The sequence below is a fragment of the Arachis ipaensis genome, chromosome B7 (assembly GCF_059453495.1).
Source record: "Arachis ipaensis isolate K30076 ecotype BB chromosome B7, ASM5945349v1, whole genome shotgun sequence".
Taxonomy (NCBI): domain Eukaryota; kingdom Viridiplantae; phylum Streptophyta; class Magnoliopsida; order Fabales; family Fabaceae; genus Arachis; species Arachis ipaensis.
Window position 1 is genome coordinate 109016678 of NC_142442.1, and position 20826 is coordinate 109037503.

General features: G+C 35.6%; 1 non-coding gene across 1 annotated transcript; it reads right to left on the reverse strand.

Annotated features, from left to right (window-relative positions):
- Positions 1 to 20116: 20116 nt before the first annotated feature.
- On the reverse strand, positions 20117 to 20223 carry LOC148553690 (small nucleolar RNA R71). The gene has a single exon (XR_015893590.1). It is a non-coding gene; the product is annotated as a small nucleolar RNA R71 (small nucleolar RNA).
- Positions 20224 to 20826: the final 603 nt, after the last annotated feature.

The following is a 20826-nucleotide window of genomic DNA, read 5'->3' on the forward strand; positions in this document are numbered from 1 at the left end:
TAGAGTTTCAAAGGCATGCAAGAAATCATTGTCAAAAACAAAAGGAGTTAGCAACCAAAAGGTTGCTCAGAGGTTTAGCAATCTTAGAAAAATTCCTTATAAACCTTTCTGTAAAATCCTGCATGTCCTAAGAAGCTCCTTATTGCCTTAACATTATTAGGTGGTGGTAATTTTTCAATTATCTCCACTTTAGCTTTATCAACTTCTATTCCTTTTTTTGAAATTCGGTGTCCATGAATAATACCCTCAGTTACCATAAAGTGACATTTTCCCCAGTTTAAAACAAGGTTTGTTTCTTGACACCGTTCCAAAACTAAGGCTAGATGGTTAAGGCAAGAATGAAAAGAATCACCAAAAACAGAGAAGTCATTCATAAATACTTCAATGAACTTTTCAATGATGTCTGAGAAAATAGAGAGCATACACCTCTAAAATGTTGCTGGGGCATAACAGAGTCCAAAAGGCATCCTCCAGTAAGCGAATACTCTAAAAGGACATGTGAATACCATCTTTTCCTGGTTTTGAGGGTCTACAGTAATCTGATTATAGTCAGAGTATCCGTCTAGGAAGCAATAGAAAGCATGGCCGGCTAACCGCTCAAGCATCTGATCAATGAAAGATAGAGGGAAGTGATCCTTCTGTGTAGTAGTGTTGAGCCTCCTATAGTCAATACATATGCGCCACTCTGTGACAGTTCTTGTGGGAATAATCTCATTTTTTTCATTCTAGATCACTGTCATTCCTCCTTTCTTGGGAACTACCTATACAAGACTTACCCATGGGCTATCAGAAATAGGGTAAATGATCCCCGCTTCCCAGAGCTTCATCACTTCTTTCAGGACCACCTCTTTCATGGTTAGATTCAGTCACCTCTGTGGTTGCACAACTGGTTTAGTATCATCCTCAAGTAATATCTTGTGTATACACTTGGTTGGACTGATCCCTTTTAAGTCACTAATGGTCCATCCAAGAGCCGTTTTATGACTCTTGAGTACCTGAGGTAGCGCCTCCTCTTCCTCCTGTCTTAGAGAGGAACTTATGATCACTGGATAGGTGTCTTTGTCTCCTAGGAATGCATACTTCAAGGACAGAGGTAAGTGCTTCAATTCAAGCTTCGGAGGCCCTTCCTCAGTGTGAGGCGTGTGGAACTTCTCTCTCTGAGGTGATGACTCATCAATCTCAAGCAAATTATCTTCAGAGGGAGATTCCAAACTGATGAGCGGATATTTTATACGCTTTTTGGCATTGTTTTCATATAGTTTTTAGCATGTTTTGTTTATTTTTTATTAAGTTTTCATAGGTTTTAGTGTTAAATTCACATTTTTGGATTCTACTTTGAGTTTGTGTGTTTTTGTAAAATTTCAGGTACTTTCTGACTGAAATTGAGGAGCTGGAGCAAAAGTCTGATTCAGAGATAGAGAAAGCACTGTAGATGCTGTCCGGATCTGACCTCCTTGCACTTGGAAGAGCTTTTCTGGGGCTAAAAAAGTCCAAATGAAGTGTTCTCAATGGCTATGGAAAGCTGTCTTTCAGAGCTTTCCAGAAATGTATAATAGTCCATACTTTGCTTCAGAATAGAAGGCCCAAAACTAGCATCCAACACCAGCCTCCTGTCCCATTCCAGGCGTCCAGCGCCCAAGGCAGGAGACCAGCGTCCAAATGCTCAAAGGGGACCCCCCCTAGACAGCGTTCAATGCCCTAGAGGCCTCCTAGCACCTGGATCTCATCAAAGCTCAGCCTAAACACTAAAAAGACTGTTTTACCCTTACTAGTCATTAGTTTAGTATTTAAAGTAGAAGATCACTCTTTGTTAAGGATCTTCGTTACCATAATTTCATTTTTCACATTTTATTTTCTATCAGTATGAGTTTCTAAACCTCCTAGGTTGAGGGGAGGAGCCCTGCTGAGTTTTATGGATTAATAAAAGATTACTGTTCCTCTTTAATCCGTGTTTGATTCTCTATTCTAAGATGTATATTTGTTGAACACATTCTACATGGTTCAGAGTGCGTCTTTCATCAGACAATAATGAACCACCAGCTTGATTATTCATCTCTTAGATGGCTAATCCACAACTTCATTAGGGACTTCTCGAGACACCAGTTCAGCAAATTTACGGGGAGATTAGGTTCTTTGTGGTAAAGGCTAGAACCCAAAGTCACAGAATCCTCTGATCCGGAAGATTTGACCTTGTCTGTGGCATTTTAAGTAGGATCACCAAGGAGAATGAACTGCAGAAGCTTCACCCTCAATCAGAATGGATCCGTACTAACCTTGAGATTCAGATCTGGAGGAGTATTGGCGGCTGCTCAAACCAGCGACAATCACATACAGCTTGCCATAGAAGAAATCATTCACAATTGAAGAAGACAGTAATACCAGAGTTAATCTAGAAGGACAAAGCAAATCCAAACCTTAACCAATTTCTTATCCCTGAGTATAATTCCATTCACAAATTATTTTATAGCCTTTTCTTTAGACCTTTTTCACTCTATCAAACAATCAAATCCAATAACTCTTCTATCCGCCTGACTAAGACCTGCAAGATAACCATAGCTTTCTTCAAACCACAATCCTCGTGGGATCGACCTTGACACACTCCGGTATTACTTGGACGACTCAGTGTACTTGCTGGTTCAGTTGTACGAAGCATGGGGATTCATGCACCAAGTTTTTGGCGCCATTGCCGGGGATTGTTCGAGTTTGGACAATTGACGGATTATCTTGTTCCCTAGATCAGGTATTATCTTTAATTTTGTTAGAGTCTTTTATTTTATTTTATTTTTCTATTTTTTTCTAAAAAATTAAAAACTTTTTTCAAAAAAAAAATTATTTTTCTTCTCTTTGTTTGATCTTTGTTTTTGGTTTGAGTCTTTTGTTTTTATTCTTGTTGAATTTTTCGATTTCTTTGAGTCTTTCTTTCTAAAAATTTTCAAAAATAGTTTCTTTTGTTTAAATCTTGTGTCAATCATTAAGTTTGGTGTCTTCTTGTGTTTTTCTTTTATAATTTTCGAAAATTTTGTGTTTGGTTTTTAAAATTTTTTAAGTTTCGTGTCTTTTGCATGTTCTTGTGTTCTTTGAATTTCTTGAGTTTTATTCTTGGTGTTCTTCTTGATCTTCAAAGTGTTCTTGTTTTTCTTTTTGTTTTGATCTTAAGAATTTTAAGTTTGGTGTCTTTTTTGGTGATTGTCTTCAAATTTTCGAAAATTACTCTTCCTCGATCTAAAAATTTTAATTTTTGTGTCTTTTACTTGTTTTTCTCTTTACTCATTAAATTCAAAAATAAAAAATATATTTTCTATCTTTATTTTAATTGAATTTTCGAAATTTACATTTAAAAAATTTCAGATTTTTATTTTAAAATTTTTATCTTATCTTAATTTTAAATTTCAAAATTCAAATCTTTTTAAAATCAAATCTTTTAAAAAAATCTTATCTTTTTCAAAAATTTTATCTTATCTTATTTCAAATTCAAATTTTAAAATTTAAATTCAAATTTAAAATTTGAAATTTCAAAATTTAAATTTCAAAATTTAAAAATCAAAGCTTTTCAAAATTTAAATCTTTTTCAAATCTTTATCTTATCTTGTTGACTTTTTCAAAATTCAAAATTTAAAATTTAAAATTCAAATTTCAAATCTTTTTAATTTAAAAAACTTATCTTCTCTTAAATTCCTTATGTTGTCTTACCTAACTTATCTTATCTTTTTTTATCTCAAATTTTGAAATCAGATCTTTTTCATATCTTTTTAGATTCTATTCTTATCTTTTCTTATCTTTTCTAATTTCAAATTTTAAATTCAAATCTTTTCTAATCTTATATCTTATCTTGTTTTCAAATCTTTTCTAATTAGTTACTTATCTTCTCTCTCTTCTTTTGCAAAACTTACTAACTAATTCCTCTCTCTTCTAAGTTTCGAAATTTCTTAATTATTTCTTTTATTTTTGAATTAGTTTTCCATTTTTATTTTATTTATTTATTTATTTAATTTTTGAATTTTTTTTATTTTTATCCCACATTCTTTCTCTTCTTCTACCTTTCTTCATCATGAACCCAAATGGGAATGAAGAGTTCAGAAGAACTCTGGGATCTTATACAAATCCCATTGCTGACTTCTATGGAAGAAATATTACCATACCTCACATCAGAGCAAGTAGCTTTGAACTAAACCCTCAACTCATTACTATAGTTCAACAAAACTATCAGTATTCCGGACTTTCACAGGAAGAACCTACTGAGTTCCTGGCAGATTTCTTAAAGATTGTTGACACAGTACATAATGAGGGAGTAGACCAAGATGTCTACAGACTACTGCTCTTTGCTTTTGCTATAAAGGATCAAGCAAAGAGGTGGTTGGATAACCAGCCTAAAGCTAGCTTGAAAACTTGGAAACAGTTAGTAAACAAGTTTTTAAATCAATACTTTCCTCCAAGAAAGATGGCCCAGCTAAGACTGGACATCCAAGGCTTCAAACAAGGAGATAATGAATCTATTTATGATGTCTGGAAGAGGTATAGAAAGGATGCTAAGAAAATATCCCACTGAAATATTTTTAGAATGGGTACAGTTAGACATCTTCTATTATGGACTTTCAGACATGGCTATAATGTCTTTGGACCACTTTGCTGGTGGTTCCATACACATGAAAAAGACCATTGAAGAGGCTCGCGAGCTTATTGAGACAGTTGCCACTAATCAGCATCTGTACTCAGGTGCTGAGACTTCTATAAAAGGAGAGGTTAAGGTTATATCTACTGAACCTAACCCTCCAGAGTCAGATGGCCCATTGACTTAGCAATTGCACGCCCTTGCCCAACAACTACTGGAACTGCAAGAGGCTTTGTGAGAAACTCAGGCTTCTAACAGGAATGTAGAATCCCAACTTGAATCAAACAAGGCAGCAGTTATCTAAGCAGATAACAGAGGAATGCCAGGCCATTCAACTAAAGAGTAGGAAAACCTTGAATACCCAACCTCAGAACAATAGGAAGTTAGGAAAAGAATAATTGACAGAGGATAACCAGGTCTCTGCACAAGATAACTCTGGGTGTTCAAACTCCCAAGGAGGTATCACTCTTGGCGTTGAACGCCAGGAAAATGCAGAGACTGGGCGTTCAAACGCCCAAGGAGACAACACCGCACCCTTGGCATTGAACTCCCATAAGGGAATGATGCCCCTGGCGTTGAACACCAGGAAGGGGGCAGCAACATGGGCGTTGAACGCCCAAGCAAGGGAGGCCAGTCACATACTCATAGCAACCCTCCTAAGCAAGCTAGTAACCCCCTTTCCAACACACATGGAACTCGGCCTTCATCAACCAAAGTTGATGAGTATAAGGCTAAAATGCCATTTCCTCAGATGCTCCATCAAGAGAAAAAAGATAAATAATTCGCCCGCTTTGTGAATTATCTCAGAACACTAGAGATCAAGATCCCTTTTGTAGAAGCTTTTGAACAGATACCTTCTTATGTTAAGTTTAAGAAGGACATCTTAAGTCATAAGAAGGATTGGAGAGAGGCAGAAACAGTCCTCCTCACTGAAGAGTGCAGTGCAATCATTCAAAATAACTTACTAGAGAAACATAAGGATCCTGGAAGCTTAATGATACCATGCACTCTAGGTGATGCTTGTACAAGGACAACTCTATGTGACCTTGGAGCAAGCATCAACCTAATACCTGCTTCATCAATAAAGAAGCTTTGCTTGACTAATGAAGTCAAACCAACCTGCATATGTCTTCAACTTGTTGATTGCTCTATTAAGATACCATCAGGCGTAATTGAAGAGATGATTGTTAGGGTTGGACCCTTTGCTTTTCCTACTGACTTTGTGGTGTTGGACATGGAAGGACACAAGAGTGCATCCCTTATTGATATGAGAAAGTATTGTCGATTTAGAATAAAAAATCAATTCGTTAGTAGCATAGTCCAAACCAACAATGAATTCTCTTAATCAAATGTCAAATTCAAACCAAATATAAACCGAGAGTCTTTCAACCTCGGGTCGTTCTCCCTAGGATGCAATTGGAATGTTACGCTTTCGGTTGTGGAGGCAAAAAGGGGTTTTGTAATCAAAGAACGAAAGATTAAAAGAACTAAAGAAATAAAAGAACTAAGAAATGATCAAAATTGGAAGTTAATGCAAGTAAAGAGAAAATGAGATCAAAACTAGTGAATAAGTCAAGCAAGCATAATTGACCTTAATCCATAAGTTCTAGCTTTCTTACCAAACTAGTTGATAAAAAGCTAGCTTCAATGGAAATAAGAGTCAACTAACTACCCAAGAATTACCACTAAATATTGGACATCATGACTCTAGTATCCTAGGAACTCAAATCCTAAGTCAAGGTGTGAAAATCTACTCAAATTTCATAATTGACATTTTCACAAACATCTAGTGTGCATAAAAGTAAAACATGGGAAATTTCAAGGAAAAATAGAAAACTATAACCAACTATCAACAATATCAACAAGAGACAAGCAATCAAGCATAAAGAAAGCATAAGGCATTAAATTCATCAATCAAAACTTTAAGAAACTCAAAATTGCAATTATGAACAAAGTAACTTAAACCAAAAGGAAATGAAAGTAAAAGTGCTATAATTAAAGAGGAAATTGAGAGTACTTACAATTAAAGAAGCAAAATCCAAGATCAAACTTGCTATAAAATGCTACAATCAAAACCCTAGGAGAGCAATTGCTATCTACACTACTCCTACTCCTAAGGATGCTTTCTACCTAAGAAAAAATAAACTAAGTGTAATAATAATGCCCTCTCTTATATGTGTTGATATCCCCTTTTTATAGCATCCAAATTCAGCTTTCAAGCCTTCCAAAATGGGCCAAAAGCCTTTAGAAATCGCACAGCACGTGTTTCATTAATGAAATCATGTGCAGGGTTCTATGCGTACGCACACTTGGCTGAATATTCTTCTGTGCGTACGCACAGGTACTTGTGTGCACGCACACATGCAAATTTCTTCTTGTGTGCACGCACACTTCGTTGTGTGTGCTTTTCCTTGATTTCTTCATGTGTTCTCCCTTCTACATGCTTTCTTCCACTTTTGGCTAGCCAATCTTGCCAAAATGACCTAAAATCACTCACAAAACATATCACTACATCGAATGGCATAAAAGTGGAATTAAATTACTCAATTTAAGCACAAAAGCACATGTTTTTCACATTTAGGATCAAATTGGGGAGAAATCACAAAAGTATGCTATTTTGGTGCTTAAGTGTGAGTTTATGTGATGAAATCTATCCAAATTGAGTCAAAATATATCATCAAATATGGACTCATCAATTCCCCCACACTTAAACAATAGCATGTTCTCATGCTAAACCAAACAAGGAAAATAATCAAAGGGGTAATCAACTTATTGAATGCAACTATCTATATGCATGCAAGGTTGATGAATCCATATTTGATGATAAATTTTGAATTGATTTGAGTGGATTTTATCATATAAACCCACATTTATTCACCTATATAGCATACTTTTATGTTTTCTCTCTAAATTGAGCTTAATTGTAAAAACATGCTATTTTATGCTTAATATAATCACTTTTATCCCATTCAATGCCTTGATGGTTTTGATGAGTGATTTCAGGTGTAATAGGTTGGGATGGCTTGATAAGAGTGGAAGCAAAGCATGGAATTGGGAGAAAACATGAAGAAATCAAAGGAGAAAAGCATTTCAGCCTGTGCCCACGCACAAATGTCAAAATCAGCATATGTGCCCATGAACAGGTCTGTGCCCACGCACAAGTATCAAAATCAGCATCTGTGCCCATGCACAGGTCTGTGCCCACGCACAGGCTGTGCCCATGCTCAAGGCAGAATGGAAATCAGCACCTGTGCCCACGCACAGGTTTGTGCCCACGCACAAGAGGAAAATTAGCAAGTGTGCCCATGCACAGACCTGTATGTACGCAAAGGTACCAGTGCGTGCCTGCATTAAAAAGTCACGTGGACTCGCGTTTTGGGGGCTTTTTGGCCCATTTTTTAAGGCTTTGGAGTATATTTGAAGGGGGAAGCAACCATATATCACACCATACACTACCATACTTCATAGAATAGTTTTTAGGAGTAGTTTTAGGGTAGTTGATGAGAGGACTTTTGACGGTTTAGAATTCACAATAAATTCTCGTTGCAATATAGTTTCTAAACCAACATTAATCCTTTCATACAAAAATTTGTTTGTCACAAGTAATAAACCCCTAAAATCTATAAACCGAAGTATTGAACCTCAGGTCGTTCTCCCTAGGAATTGCAACAAAATGTCTTGTTATTGGTTATGAGGTATGTTTTTGGGGTTTTGGATAAGAAACATGAAAAGTAAATGGCAATGAAAATAAACTAACAACTAAAAAGGTCTTGGCAAGGTTTGGTGGTCAAGGGTCTCTATCCTAATCCATAACCACAACATGAGAATTGGCAAGGACCAACCCCACTAAGTTAATCCTTAACTAATAGTAGAGGAAAGTCAAGTGAGCTATGTCAATCCAAGCCCATAAGTCCTAGTTCTCCACCAAATCAATTAGTGAGATATAGAGTTAATGGCTCCCAGTCGTCAATCACTTGGACATTAGTAACTCAAGAGTTCCTAAGTTACCTTCCCAAGCCAAGAGCACTAAAATCTACTCTAAAATCCAACCAAGCATTTCATCAAACACTGAAAGACACAAAAGAAAAGCATAGTAAATTGCAAGAATTAAAGGAATCTACAACTACAAAAGTAAGAGATTAACAATAGAAAGGCAAAATAATAGAAAAGTAAACTCATAACTAAAAAAAGCATTTTAACAAACACATAGAAGGCAATAAAAGTAAACAACATGAATTGCAAGAATTAAAGAGAGATCTAACTAGAATAGCAAGAGATCAACAGTAGAAAAGGAAAACAATTATGAGACAACAAAGTACTTACCAATTGCATTAAAGAAGAAATGTAGATCTACAAAAGAAAGTTCATAAACTACAACTAACAATACAAAGAAATTACAAGAGAAGAAGAATTCTACAACTACAAGAGAACAATTAAGGAAAGGAAAGGAAAATTAGAAGAGAGAAGAAGAACTAGATCTAGATCTAAAACCTAATCCTAATTCTAGAGAGAAGTGTGAGCTTCTCTCTCTAGAAACTAACTCTAACTACTCCTAAAGCTTAAACTATGACTAATGATCTAAAGTATGTAAAGTATATCAATTCCCCTTCAATCCTTGGCTTAAATAGCATCAAAAATGAGTTGGATTGGGCCCACAAGGCTTTAGAATTCGCTAGCCATGAATTTGCATTTAATGAATCACATGCAAATCGGCGCGTACACATACCGTGCGCGTGATTTAGCTATTTTAAGTCCTAAAAACATGTTTTCACTCTTAAGCACAATTAAAGGAGAAGTTATAAAACCATGCTATTTTATTGAATAAATATGAGGAAAGGTTATCAAAATGCTCTAAAATCGTCACAAGATAAACCCTATGAATGGGGTTTATCAACCTCCCCACACTTAAACCAAGCATGTCCTCATGCTTAAACCAAGAGAAAGAAAAGGGTATCAACATTTATTCAATGTGAACTAATCTAAATGCAACCTAAACTATATGCATCTATCTACATGAATACAACTAAATGCAAAATGATTCTACCTACTTGGTTAAAAATAAATCAATCTCCAAGACATACATGCACAAGTAGGGCTAAGGTCCCATGACGACTCATGAATCCTACCAATTTAAATATCAAAATGAAGGTCAAGTAGACTTGCAAGAAGAACGCTCTTGAAAGCCAGGAATCAAGGAATTGAGCATCGAACCCTCACCGGAAGTGTCTGCACTCTAGTCGCTCAAGTGTGTAGGGTCGATTCCCTCAATTCTCCCCTAATCATGCTTTCTAAGATTTGTTTTTCTTCTAACAATCAACATATATTTCATGCATGCATAAAATTATCATGAGGTCTTTTCTTTAGGGTGTAATGGGACTAGGGTCAAGGTAAGGATGCATATTTGGTCAAGTGAGCTTGAAATTTGAATCTTTGATAAGCTTAAAATTTCCACCTAACCTATGACATCCTATACAATTTCAAAGCTAACCTAACTACCCATTTTTCTCACTTTTTCACATATTCATGTATTCCTTTTCATTTCACAACACTTATGCATTGACCCTTATTGAGCTTTGCTTTGGGGCATTTCATCCCCTTTTATTTCTTTCTTTTTCTTTATTTCTTTATTTTTCTATTTTTTCTTTTTCATATTGTTTTTTTTTTCTTTTCCTTTTCCATTTTCTCATTTTTCTTTCTATATACATGATCATCAATGCATAAGGTTTTACATTCATTACACATGAGCATGTACCCAAATCCCAATATTTACAACAAAAATACAAAACTACCCTTTTATTCACCCAATCTCCCAAGATTTCCCACACTTAAATGACACACACACACACACACTCGCTTAAGCTAATCAAAGATCCAAATCAAGGAATTTTATTATTTTCCGCTTTAAGGCTTGTAATGTGCTAAAATTATGAACAAAGTGAGTTAAGCATAGGCTCAAATTGGCTAACAATGGAAGATAAAAGGTAAGGTCATTTGGGTAAGTGGGCTAAATGAAATGATGGCCTCAATCATATAAATGCATGAATATACAAAATAATGGACATAAAGAATCAAACAAATCAAAGATCACAATAATAGAAAGAGAACAATTGCACACAAAAAGGAAAAATAAGTGGTCATAAGATGTAACCACACCATTAGGCTCAAATCTCATAAGCTTGTGTTCTTAGCTCAAAAACCATGTTCTAAAATAAATTCTTTCAAGCAAGTTCAACAAAAAGTTTTCAAATTGGTAGGTTGCCCTAAAAACAATTTCTTGGAAAAGAAATCATCACCCTAACCAAGTAGTCTTAATAAGAAAGAAGTAGTAAAGATATGTACAAATTTTAACTAACATGCAACCTATCATGCAATGCAACAACTATCTAATGAAGAAAATAAAAAATTGGTGTTGAAAAGGAAATTGTTACCCATGGAGATCGGTCGAATGACCTCCCCACACTTGAAGATTGCACCGTCCTCGGTGCATGCAAAGAAGAGCAAGGTGGATGGGTTGCTACAATTGATGAGCTTCTTCGAAAGGTTGTGCGGATGACTTGTTCGTTGCCCCATTTTGAAGCTTTTCCTTTTCCTCCTTTCTTGATGGCCAACCTAAAGGAAAAGAAAAAGAAAGAAAATTAAGCCTATAACAAAGATATCAAAGCAAATAGAACATAGGCGGGGGCTAATGCCAAATAAGGGTAAGGTTCTCACTACATGGTAGCTACAACATGTGAGTGAGAAAACAATGTAAGCTAAGGCATATCAAGAAGTTTGATGCAAGAGTAAAGTCAAAGCATGAAGAACATATTAAGCATCAAGTTCAAATAAGAAAAAGTGGGTCATGAAGGACAATATGAGGTCATATCAATGCACAAAGACACAAGATTCATACGAGATGAAGCATTGATTTAAAAGTTTCATCACCCAACAATGTCAAACAAGTCAAGAGGCACCAAAATAATGCAAAAAAGTCTTAACAATTGAGTAGGGGAATGCAACACCATTATTAAAATAAGAAACTCGGAAAAAAATAAAGTAAAAACAAGCTATAAAAACAAAATGAAAATGTAAAGAATAAAAGTATGGGAATACAATGGACAAAATAAAATGGAAGATGAGAAAAAAAACTCCTTTTTTTTTACCAGCACGGACGCATCGTACACGCTTACGCGCCGATGTGCATTTTGGCCGAAGGGCGCGTACGTGCCAGGTGCGCGCACGCGTGAGTGAGGTTGGGCGTGGGGCACAGCGTCAGCCCAAGGTTGGCCCAACTCTCTAGTAAATGTACCAGGAGGGTAGGTGGCACTATCGGTGCACGCGCAGACAGCGTGTGTATGCGTGCATTGCGTAATTTGAATCAAGCGCGCGTACGCGCCAGAGGTGCACGTACGCGCGGGTTGGTTTGTGCCTTAGGCCCAATTTTTGCACAGTGCAGGCCTAACTCTCGGGTTTTTGGCTGGGGTGGATTTTTTTTGCATCTCCGACAATGGTGCCATTTTGATGAGAGGACTTTTGACGGTTTAGAATTCACAATAAATTCTCATTGCAATATAATTTCTAAACCAACATTAATCCTTTCATACAAAAATTTGTTTGTCACAAGTAACAAACCCCTAAAATCTATAAACCGAAGTATTGAACCTCAAGTCGTTCTCCCTAGGAATTGTAACAAAGTGTCTTGTTATTGGTTATGAGGTATGTTTTTGGGGTTTTGGATAAGAAACATAAAAAGTAAATGGCAATGAAAATAAACTAACAACTAACAAGGTCTTGACAAGGTTTGGTGGTCAAGGGTCTCTATCCTAATCACTAACCACAACATGAGAATTGGCAAGGACCAACCCACTAGGTTAACCCCTAACTAATAGTAGAGAAAAGTCAAGTGAGCTATGTCAATCCAAGTCCATAAGTCCTAGTTCTCCACCAAATCAATTAGTGAGATCTAGAGTTAATGGCTCCCAATCGTCAATCACTTGGACATTAGTAACTCAAGAGTTCCTAAGTTACCTTCCCAAGCCAAGAGCACTAAAATCTACTCTAAAATCCAACCAAGCATTTCATCAAACACTTGGAAGGCACAAAAGAAAAGCATAGTAAATTGCAAGAATTAAAGGAATCTACAACTACAAAAGTAAGAGATTAACAATAGAAAGGCAAAACAATAGAAAATTAAACTCATAACTAAAAGAAGCATTTTAACAAACACATAGAAGGCAATAAAAGTACACAACATGAATTGCAAGAATTAAAGAGAGATCTAACTAAAATAGCAAGAGATCAACAATAGAAAAGGAAAACAATTATGAAACAACAAAGAACTTACCAATTGCATTGGAGAAGTAATGTAGATCTACAAAAGAAAGTTCATAAACTACAAGTAACAATACAAAGAAATTACAAGAGAAGAAGAATTCTACAACTACAAGAGAACAATTAAGGAAAGGAAAGCAAAATTAGAAGAGAGAAGAAGAACTAGATCTAGATCTAAAACCTAATCCTAATTCTAGAGAGAAGTGAGAGCTTCTCTCTCTAGAAACTAACTTTAACTACTCCTAAAGCTTAAACTATGACTAATGATCTAAAGTATGTAAAGTATATTAATTCCCCTTCAATCCTTGGCTTAAATAGCATCAGAAATGAGTTGGATTGGGCCCACAAGGCTTTAGATTTCGCTGGCCACGAATTTGCATTTAATGAATCACATGCAAATCGACGCGTACACGTACCGTGTGCGTGCACGCCCCTATCCGCGCTGCAACTATGGCAAATCTTATATCATTTCGAAGCCTTGGATGTTAGCTTTCCAACTCAACTAGAACCGCATCATTTGGACCTTGGTAGCTCATGTTATGGTCAATTAAGTGTGAAGAGGTCGGCTTGACAACTTTTGTGATTCCTTCATTTCTTCATGAGTTCTCCATTTTTTTCATGCTTTTCTTTCATTCTCTTGATCCAATCTTTGCCTCCTAAGTTTGAAATCACTTAACAAACATATCAAGACATCTAATGGAATCAAGGTGAATTAAATTTAGCTATTTTAAGTCCTAAAAACATGTTTTCACTCTTAAGCACAATTAAAGGAGAAGTTATAAAACCATGCTATTTCATTGAATAAATGTGAGGAAAGGTTATCAAAATGCTCTAAAATCATTGCAAGATAAACCCTACGAATGGGGTTTATCAGTAGTTAGCTTAGGTTTTCTCTCTAGTTCATTAGGGTTTTAATTAGGTTTTCAATGTAGAGTGTTATACTTCAAGTTTTGATTTAGGATTATAGCAATTTTATTGTAAGTATTTCTTTAATTCTCTTTCTTTTATTATACCACTTGTTCTACACTTTCTTTTATTTTCATCTCTCTTGTCAATATATACATAGTTTTGGAATCTTGATTTCTAGTTGTTAATTTGATGTTTGATGATTATTACATGTTTGTTTATGTTGCTTTTATTGATTTTGAGCATTTGTGGTTCATAGCTTTTATCATTTTCCCAATTTTGCCATGTTTTATGATTATGCCCTCTATGTGTTTGATGAAATGCCAATTTTGATTATGGGATAATTTCCACCCCTTGGCTTGGGAAAAGTGAGTTTATGGATTACTAGAGCCATAATGTCTAATATTTAGTGATAATTCTTGGGTTGTTAGTTGTTATTGTTTCCACTAACGCTAGCTTTTTATCAATTAATTTGGTAAGTTAACTAGGATTTGTGGATTAATAACAATTATGCTCACTTGACTTATCCTTCGATGTTAAGGGTTGACTTAGTGAGATTAATCCATCAAAATTATCATAGTTGTAGTTATGATAAGGAAAGGATTCCATGACTCATCCCAAGTCAAGGTTTCATTTATGTTTTAAACTACTTTTCCATCAATTTTGAGTCTTACTTGTTTATATTATATACATAGTTCTTTTGTTCTTTCATTAGTTTATTAATTGCAAATTTTGTCTTGTTCTTTTATCTCGTTATTTGTTTGCTTCAATCATTGAAACCCTCTTGCTTCTCACAACCAAAATTGTGCTCCCTAGTTGATTTAATGAGTTCTTGTTGTGATGGTCTAGAATTTCTCTTCTAGAAATAAAAACTTCGTTGTAAGCATAGTTCTACACCAACAAACAATCCTCCCAATAGAAAATTTGTGGTTTTGTGTCACGAATAACGAACCCCAATAAGAATTAACCGAAGTATTTGGACTCCAGGTTGTCTCCCTAGGAAACAATAGAATTTTTAATTATTGGCTATAAAAGGGTAAGGGGGTTTTTGGTTCATAAGAGGGCAAGAAAAGTAAATTAGGCAAGTAATTAATGAAAACAAGATAAAGAACTCTTGGCTAAGACTTAGGTAATTGAGATCACCATCCTTGTCAACAAACCAAATATTGATAATCATGAGAGGCCAACCTATTAAGTCTACTTCCCAAAACTTTAAGTACGTAACATTTACTCCTAAGCTTTGAAGTACGTCAAATAGGTTTGATTATATCAACCCGTAAGTCCCAACCTACCTACTAATTAACTTAGTAGGGGGTTAGCGTCAATGGGTGTCAAATTGATCACCAAGGGTTCTCAAATCACCAAATCCATTATATCCAATAACTCAAGTTTACCCAATTCCCTTAGCTTAGACCAAGAGTTAACCAAACTAGTCAAAAACTAAGGAAAGCATTTCATCAAACACATAGAGTGCAATAAAAGTAAACATCATAAATTGCAAGAATAATAAAATCTACCAACTATTAATTGCAAGGGAAGGTAAATTCATAACTCAATTCATCAATAAAAAGAAACATCAATATCAAATTGCATTAAATGTAAACCAAATCCAACATGAGTTCATCATCACAAAAGAAGGCAAAAGGAGAAATTAACATCAGAAATAAGAGAATCAAGATGTAGAAATGAGAAATTATAAGGGAAATAAGAAGAGATCAACTAATTAAACATGGATCTAAGACAATCTAACCTAACCCTAACCTAATTCTAGAGAGAAGAAGGAGCTTCTCTCTCTAGAAAACTAACTAAAGGCTCATGTTGGCTAAACTAATTGCTCCCCTTTGCTTGGACTTCAATTCTGCATGAAATACACTCAGAAACAAGTTGGATTTGGGCCTGGGCAGCTCAGAAATCGCCCCCAGCATTTTGCCTTTAAGTGGGCCATGTGAGAGTATTGGCGCGTGCGCGTCGATTGGTAAATTTTTTCATCCGCACGTATGCAGCATGTACGCGTGCGCGTCTCTATGTAAAACCACTTTTGCGCGTACGCGCCTTGTACGCGTGCACGTCGATTGATGCATTCCCAATCTTTGTTTCTTCATGCATTCTCCACTTTGCATGCTTTTCTCCTCATTTTTTCCATCCAATACTTGCCTTATGAACCTGAAATCACTCAACAAACACATCAAGGCATCGAATGGAATTAAAGTGAATCAAAATCACCAATTTAAGGGCCTAAAAAGCATGTTTTTACACTTAAGCACAATTCAAGGGAGAATTACAAAACCATGCTATTTCATTGAATAAATATGGGAAAAGGTGGTAAAATCCTCTAAAATAAGGAGAAGATAAATCATGAAATCGGGGTTTATCAAATCTCCCCACACTTAAACTAAGCATGTCCTCATGCTAAAATCAAGAAAGAAGCAAAGGGTATTATCATTTATTGAATGCAAACTAACTAAATGCAATCTATCTATATGCAACCTATTCACATGAATGCAATGGTGTTGAGTTAAGAAATTAACTAAATTAATTAGTGATGACAAACATTATTTTTGGGCAAAATAAATAATTAGTGTTAAGTGTTAATAATTATATGTTGCTAATTATTTATTATATGTTGCAGGCTAAAACGTAGTTCAATAGCCCAAATTGGTATGAAAATAATATAGCAAGGCTGGTGGGTCAATAAATAAACAAAGCCCATGAGGAAACAAGGCTGAAAAATCAAAACGGGCAAAAAGAAGTGATCCGATCCAAGCCCGTGTCCATCAATTCAAGTTGATCCAAGCTTCTCATACAAGATTGAAGTCCTCATTCCCTCTCACTTGCTTTTACCAAAGCAACGTTCTTCTCCCCTCTAACCATGTCAAATCACAGAAGCAAGAGAAAGTGCTTAGCTCCTAAGCTATTCCTAGAAGAGGAAAGAATGATAAGGATAGGCAAGAAAGGTTGAGGTCAAATCAACAAGATCAAACCAAATCCAGCTTAGGTTAAAGGTAACCCATTTCCTCTTACATGCAACACACTTTCTTCTCTTCATCTTCAACTCTCTGTTTCTCCATTTTGAGCTATATGGAAAAGAGGATTTCTGTTCCTCTCTGCTGTGAATCCACGGTCTCAAACATGTCTTGGGGACCAAGTTGGTTTTCAAGGGCTCAGATTAAGATTACCATTGAAAGATTTTTGTGGTTGCTATTTTATGGCTTTCGGTCAAGGTGAGGAAGTCAGAAGGAGAGTTTCTACTCTAAGTTTTATTGAGAAAAAGTGAATCTGGGGGTTGGTGAAGCTCAAGGCTCAAGGTGTTGACCTTGGAAGAAGGACCCAACAACATGCAAGGAGATAAAAGAGGTTTGCTGTTCATTCAGAAACCAAGGAGAGAAAACCAGTGAATAGAGGTTTTGTTCTGAGAAGGGCTCTTTGAAAAAGTTCAACTAACTGGACAGTGTAACCTAATCAAAGGTGCATTCCGCCAGTATGAAGAACTAAATCAGAGGCTTGCTAATCTGGATTTTCGCATAGCACAGAGGTTGTTGATGATGTCAATCTCCTTCATCTTTTACAGATTGTGATGTACTTTTCTATGTTTATCTTTTTGTAATTTCTTGTGAGAAAAGGCATTGTGAGAAAGCTCAAGTAAAAGCCATGAGTGAAAAAAGGCTGAGTGAAACACTTGAGAGAAAAGCCTATAGTTATTTTCAGATTTCTTTAGGTATGTCTATGTCTTGTATCTTGTACTTGTGAGGTATCCCTTTCTTAGTTGGGTTAGTGATGCGTGAGCATTTTGTCTATATTTTTCTAGTGAATTTGCACCTAAATTGTTGAATTTAATTAAGAATTAATTATATTCTAGCCACTATGGATGCTATTTTGAGTTTCTGCAGAGAAAGAGAAGAAGTCAAAGAGATGACCAGCGAATACCGACGCGGACACATGGCTCACTCGACCGCGCGGAATGGAGGAAATCGCAATGACGCGATCGAGTGCCTGACGCGAACGCGTGGACTGGAATCTGCACAAATGACGCGAACGCATGGACGACACGGACGCGTCACATGTGCCACGTGCAGAAAAATGCAGAAAATGCTGGGGGCGATTTCTGGGTTGTTTTGACCCAGTTCTTAGCCTAGAAATCACATATTAGAAGCTGCAGAATGGACAAATCAAGTGGTCCCACCCATCAGCTAAAGACTTGTTAATTAATTCGAATTTAAATTCAAATATTAAATTAGGAAAAGATATTATTTTAAGTTTAATTTTAAATATTAGATTTTAAATTTATTAGGATTAGTTATAAAAAGGGATCTGATGCCATCAGATTGACGGACTGCACATTTTACCTGAATCCTTATTTTCTCTTTTCCATGAGCAACTAAACCTCCACTATTAAGGTTAGGAGCTCTGTCTATTTCTATGGATTGATTTTATTGCTTTTTTATTTTAATTTATGTATGGATTTATAATTTAAGAATTATTTTCGCTCTTTATTTTATGAATTTGGGTGGAACGGAAGTATGACCCTCTTTCTATTTGAGTTCCTGTAAAACTTGGAAAAGCTCTTTACTTGAACAACAGCTTGAAAACATATTCTCCTAAATTTTAATTATTTGGACTTAACGGGATACGTGACATATAATCCTTTTATTTTTGGGTAATTAGAGTTTTTGTGGCATATAAACTGAAATTTGATTTTCACCCTCTAATTGGAATTAATTGACCAAGGAATTGGCTGTTGATGAATTTTAGAGGAGACTAGGAAGGTCTAAGGAATTAGGGTCTAGTCACATATAGTATGCCATAAATTAAATCCTACATGATTAAAATAGTTAGTAAGAAAAATTAATCCGGAAAAATAGATAACTCTGAAACCTTAACTATTTTCTACATATTTTATTCCCAATTAATTATTTGCCCTTCTTCAATATTTTTGATATTGTTTAATGTCTTTTATACTGCATCTCAAACACTATTTTCTGTTTGTCTAACTAATCCTATCAAACGCTATTGTTTCTTAATCCATCAATCCTCGTTGGATCGACCCTTACTCACGTAAGGTATTACTTGGTACGACCCGGTGCACTTGCCGGTTAGTAAGTGTGGTTGTAAAAATACCGCACCAAGTTTTTGGCGCCGTTGCCGGGGATTGACTGTCATTAACAACTATTAGTTGCTTGATTGCTTAGATTAGATGTTTTAATTTTAATTAGTTTTATATTGTTTTATTTTTGTTTTATTCCCGTAAAAATTTTCCCTTGTTTTCCTTTTTTTGTTTCCCATTCCCCCTGTCCCGTTTCTTTATTTTTGTTACTTCTTTTTAAAATTTTTTTATTTTCTTAATTCTCGTCATTTTTTTCTTCTTTTTATTCTATTCTTCTTTTCATTTTAATTTTTTCTATTCTCGTTTTACTTAGTTTCTTTTTCGTTATATTATATTTTTTACTTTTTTATATTCTATTAGTTTTATTTTCTTTTTGCCTCTAAAAAAAAGAAATTTATATTTTAGTATTAATATTTTTCTTTAATTTCTGAAATTAAGTATGGTGTTACTCAGTTGATTCTATTTTAATTTTTCTATTTAATTTTTCTTTTAAATTTTTGAAATTTTTATTTATTTTCAATTATCATTTTCGAAATTTTATTTATTTATTTAGTTAGTATTTTTATTTTATTATTTTACACAGGTTACCTCACAGGGACTTCTCTCCACTCTGACGTAGAGAGTCCCATTTTTTTCTTGTTTTCTGCTTGTGTATGTGCAGAAATAGAAACAAAGAACATCTCTTAGACTTTGATCCTGAACCTGAAAGAACTTTCAGGCAACGTTTACAAGAAGCAAGACTTTGCAAGACTGCAGAATCCACTATGGCAAATAATAATGCTAATGCCAATGTGGTAAATCCGAATGGGGATGATCAGCAGAGAAGAGTGCTTGGCTCTTATTCTGCCCCTACTGCGGATCTTTATGGAAAAAGTATTGTGGTGCCTCCTATAACTGCAAACAACTTTGAGTTGAAGCCACAATTGGTCACCCTGGTGCAACAAAACTGCCAGTATCATGGACTTCCTCATGAAGATCCAAATCAATTTATTTCTGATTTTCTGCAGATATGTGATACTGTGAAGACAAATGGAGTAAACCCAGAGGTGTACAAACTCATGCTTTTCCCATTTGCTCTGAGGGATAAAGCAAAGCTATGGCTAGATTCCCAACCAAAGGAGAGTCTGAATACTTGGGAAAAGGTCGTTACTGAATTTTTCACTAAATTTTTCCCACCAAAGAAGCTGACTACGCTTAGGTTGGAGGTTCAGACTTTCAGACAGAAGGAGGGTGAAACTCTTTATGAAGCTTGGGAGAGATACAAGCTATTGACTAGGCAATGCCCTCCAGACATGTTCTCTAAATGGACCCAACTGGATATCTTTTATGAAGGCTTGGGTGAGATGTCCAAGATGAGCTTAGATACTTCTACAGGCGGTTCATTGCACAAGAAGAAGACACCAGAGGAGACTATTGAGCTGATTGAATTAGTTGCAAGCAACCAATATCTCTAATCATCTAACAGGAATCCTGTGAATTCTGAGACCTCTCAAAAGAGAGGTGTGTTGGAAGTAGAAGCTGTTAATGCTCTTCTTGCTCAAAACAAGCTTATGTCTCAATAGATAAATCTACTTACTCAACAGATGGGTGGCATGCAAGTCTCAGCTATCAACACTCAAAATCCACCCCAAGATACCTCCTATGATATGACAGGTAACTTTATGCAAAATGATAATTATGATTATGCTCAACCTTCTTCTGAACAGGTGAATTACATGGGGAGTGGTCTTAGAAATCCCAACAATGATCCATATTCTAAGACATACAACCAGGGATGGAGGAATCACCTAAATTTTGGATGGAGGGACCAACCTCAGAGACCTCAGAACGTCAACAATAGTTCTCAGGGCGGTTTTCAGCAGAACAATTATTTGGAAGCAATATTGACAGGTTTTAGATA